The sequence below is a fragment of the Morone saxatilis genome, unplaced genomic scaffold (genome assembly GCF_004916995.1).
Source record: "Morone saxatilis isolate NCDOM2014 unplaced genomic scaffold, NCSU_SB_2.0 Contig7, whole genome shotgun sequence".
Classification (NCBI taxonomy): Eukaryota; Metazoa; Chordata; class Actinopteri; family Moronidae; genus Morone; species Morone saxatilis.
Genome location: NW_023340246.1, coordinates 4,533,691 through 4,538,189, shown reverse-complemented (window position 1 = coordinate 4,538,189; position 4,499 = coordinate 4,533,691). Strand labels below are relative to the sequence as shown.

The window sequence follows — 4,499 nt, the reverse complement described above, 5'->3', positions numbered from 1 at the left end:
GTCGACCCATCCCTCCTCTCTCTCTCCCTCTCTCACCCACTCTCTCAGCACCCCTCCCTCACCCTTCTCTTTTGTCCTCCCCCTCCCCCTACGCAGGGCTCACCCGTTGCCCAGGAAACAGTCTCAATTGTGCTGTTAACAAAGGGGGCAGAGGCTTTCTTGCCTCCCAGGAGGTGGTCCCCTCCGCCCCGCACCCTGACCTCCCCAAACCCTGCTCTCCTCCCTCTTCCTACACCTCCTCCCTGGTGATGCATCACTCGTCGCCATGGCGCAGAGCTTGAAAATTTGGAGAATTGCAATGGCAGAAAAGGAGAAAGGAAGATAAAGGGGGGTGTGCAGGAGGGGAATGGGCTATAGGAGTGAGGGAGTGGGGGGTGATGGGAAGAGAGGTGACTGGGAGGTATTATAAAAGAGCAAATCAACACAGACCAGTTGGCCACGGTGAGCGTCTTTGTCAGCAATTCATCAGTCACAGCATCTTAGCAGCTGACTGGGAGCCTTCATTAAAAACTAATTACTTTAGCATTTGGAAGGTACACACAGCCACCCTCGATTCATTGGACTCGGCCTCATTAATATTTAATAGAATGACAGTCTTGGTCTGATTCAAAACACGCTGGATAATCTCAGAACTGTATGGAGGTGAAACTAAGGTCACGGCTGTTTTTCTTATTTCTTCAAAGGCTGACAGTTTGGAGATGAGAGGTTGTCGCCAAACCAGAATATGCAGAAATATGCAAAATCACATGTTAAGTAAACAAACTTATGTTGACCTCATTGAACTTCATGGAAATATAAAATATGATTAAGATTTCAGTTGGTGAAAGACTTGAGTTACATTAACTCTGTACACTAAGTTCAGTGAGAACAGCCGATATTAGCCATTTAATCAGAGGCAATTTACATCGCTGGAATGCAACCAGGTCCATGCAATTAATTACAATAAACGAGCTGCAGACGAGCGTGGCGGTAACGCACACTAGAGAATTGTATCTTTAGCACCAGATCATCAGTAGGTCTTTCTCATGGAAGACATTTTGACATTTCACAGTGTGAAAAGCACAGGTGTAAATAAAATTAATGATGGCTGAATTCCATTTTGCTGCTTTAGTTTCAGGGTCCTGGTATTGTGCATGCTGCCTCACTGGCTTACGGTTTACCTTCAATAGAATACAGGCGTTACTACTTACACCTGTAAGTTCAAATGCCTGCTGTGAAAAAGGACTATTAATGACGGCTTGAATGTTAGATTGAAAAAAACAGTAGTTTTATTTTATGGCAGGATGGTAAACACATTTACAGAATCAAAGACGTTCGTCCAGAGTCTAATCAGACTGTTTATAATCCAGTCAAACATACAGTATTTATCATACATTTTAGTTTTGTTTTATCAAGATAAATAATTTAATTTAATTTAATCATTTATTCTTGGAGATTGGAAAGTGTCAATCGTGTTGCTTACGTAATCAAGAGAACTTGGAAGGGTCTTCTGTCTCAGTGTCTGAAGCCAGGCACTCTTCTTCAGGCGAGTCTGGAGTCTTACATGGGTCTTCTTTGGTTTCATCTAGCCTAATCTGTTTATTTTTCTTGTTAACTAATATTTATTTTGTCCCATATTCTATATTTTATACTTAAGTAGGAAATTTAGCTTTGAGTTTTTAAAACATTTAAGCTTGTCAGAGGGAAACCCTCCCTCCTGCCTTATTGTGACTATTTATTGTGATATAGATTATAGATCATATTGCGCAGCACTGTTTCATTTTAGAAATATCATTTTAATAGAAATATCTGTCAATTATGTTTTGAAGAACACTCAGTCAGCGTTGATATCGCCCTCCACGGATGGTTTGTTAACCTTCACTGGAGTCCCAGAATCCAACGCTCTCCTAACTGACATATCTGACTGTGTGTGAGCCTGCTATTTCCAGAGTGGCATATTATTCCACATTTTTAGAGATCAAGAATCCCCTAACAAACTCCCCATGAATACGTAATGACTGTAGCAGCGGGATTGCAGCTGAAATGACATTAGCATACCACCACCACCCCCAGGCCTGCACCATTTGACAGAGTTGTGTATTACACGCTTGATTCTCCTTACACGGCCCGCTCTGGGGTGGAGAGCGCCATGACAAACCCCGGCCCCATTCGTCGGACCAGTGGTTCACCAGCTGTTTCCAGTGTGGCCATTAACATCAAATCCCCCTGGAGAGTGCCGAGGCTCCGGAGGGCCTCGACGTGTTGGTGTTAGCAGTTGTTTGGCCCGCTAACTGTGTGAGTTAAAGCAGCGGCCGGCCATATGTCCCATCTACCACCCGTCCAGACCTGCCCACTCTGCCTCACGTGATGGGTTGACTGTAATAAAATGGCTGAATGGAGATACTGAAGAGATGGAGGAGGGGTACAAATGGTAGGGAAGGGTGGATGATGGAGGAGTGTAAAAATAGAAAAACGGGAAGCACAGTGAATAGGGAAAGTGTTTTTTCCCGAGTAGATGATCACTGCTTGTAGCCTATATATTTATTCAACCGTTTCCCGTGGCAGTACAGTGCAGTGCAGTGCGGTGCATTGTGTTCTATGGAGAATGTCAGTCGCCTGCGGGAATCAGACGGAGTGGAGGAGTGAAGATGTAAGTTCACTTTAACTGTATTAGATCATGTTTGAGTGGTTAACCAACGCTGACAGGGCACCACAGATGAAGTCATCGATGTCACAGGACCGCACACTGGCAACAAAACGCAAAGGGAGTCACAGGGAGGAGCGTCAGTACAGTAGCACCCAGTTCCTGCAGGGTGGGGTGACTGTCAGGATTTTCTGCTTTTCTGTGTTATTTCTCCGGAGACTAACAACATACTCCAGTTTCCTTTCTCTCTGTTTCTTTGACCCTGTTGTGCCTGACTGTCGCTGTAAAGTGATATTGTTGAAGTATTTATTTAAAGAGGAGTCATTGTTGCAAATTGTGTCTTTATAATAATCATTTCAAGCCATTTTAATGCTTTTATAATAACTAATATAGAGAAGGATATTATTTATTACCTTCTGACCAAACAATTAATCTAAATAAAGAATATAAGTACCATATTAATTGATCATCAAAATAATTGTCACTTGCAGCCCTAACTAGTTATGTAGTCAGGTGAAGAGGAGTTTTGAGACATTGGAACAAGGACATTTAGCAGAAACTGCTTCTCAACAAAATGTGTTGGGCTTATTTAGGATATTAAATAATAATAAGCTAATTTATCCTTTGACAGCCAGTGAGAGAGAACTGACACAAAGGTTAGAGTCTGTTTGTTGCAGGGCAGCACTAACATTAAACACTATTAAACAGCAGAGTGTGACTGATGGTCTACATCTGCAGTAATAGACCCATTTCAAGGTGGATCAGCCTCAGACAGTCGAGTGTATACGTCTTAGATAACTCTGGCTGATGCATGCTACGGGTGCTTGTCTTATTGTGTCAACGTACAGTGGTGCTCAATGAAACGTGATGACTCCATTTGTACGGAAATTACACGATCGACTGGTTGATTGATCTCAGTTATGACAGGCGTGTAAGTCACCTAAATTGATCTTTTTTTAGAGTGCATATGAATGTTGTGTTGAGTTAAGACTCAAGAAGAGAATTTCTGGATTGTGCGTGTGAACATAAACCCTTGTCATCAGCCATCCGTCCCTGATCCCTCAGAGTGCAGGTGGTGAACCAGTCTGTCTGTCTCATGATTGCTTTCTGTCTCCTCCACAGCAGCTTAATGTCGTCTTGCTAGAAAAGCGAAATGAACAAGGCGATGACAAAAGCTGCATGGATGTGGCTGTTTTGTGCTTTAACACCCATTATAATCCTTTTTACATAAACACATGGCATGTGGGTGGCAGACAGACGTGCTGTCAGGAGAAGGATGTGTACCGATGTTAGACATATGGTGGGAACACATTACAATAGTCTGTTCAAATCTGATTGCGGTTAAGGTCGCAAACAATTAAGAGTGTCACTGGTTCTGTAAAATGATTTATTGTATTTTTCATGTATTCACTGTGTACTATGTATTAAATGCAGGATTAAAGGGAATTAACTGTGACTAACTCAGCATCAATGACAGAGTTTCTCTTATTGAAAAGTCCAATTTTGAGATTTCTTGTTATGTGACTCAGATGTATTTTTTTATGCTTACATCTGGTTCAGAAATGAACAAAGACTCACTGAGCTGTATATGTTTTTGTATAAACTACTCTGTAATAGTCAACCACAGCTGCTCCCCTACATACTTTCTTCCAACATCCGTTTGTGTGTGCGCAGAACAAGCTGTTTAACTTGTTTAAACCACAGTGATACGTCCTCTTCAATATCCACCCCTCTAACAAACACAGACAAATTGCCCCCTGCCTACCATCTCCTCACCCCTCCCTTCCCCCTCCCTGTCCCTGTCTGTCATACAGACCTCTGTCTTTAGATTTTGGGGGAGGGTGGGTAGCATGTGTCTGACTGACTTGGGTGTGTC

The 4,499-nt window shown here is 42.6% G+C and overlaps 1 protein-coding gene across 1 annotated transcript in view; it reads left to right on the top strand.

The window, feature by feature from the left end:
• fzd3a (frizzled class receptor 3a) overlaps positions 1–4,499 on the top strand; it is a gene marked incomplete in the record, with an annotated part of 19,559 nt that overhangs the window by 7,182 nt on the left and 7,878 nt on the right.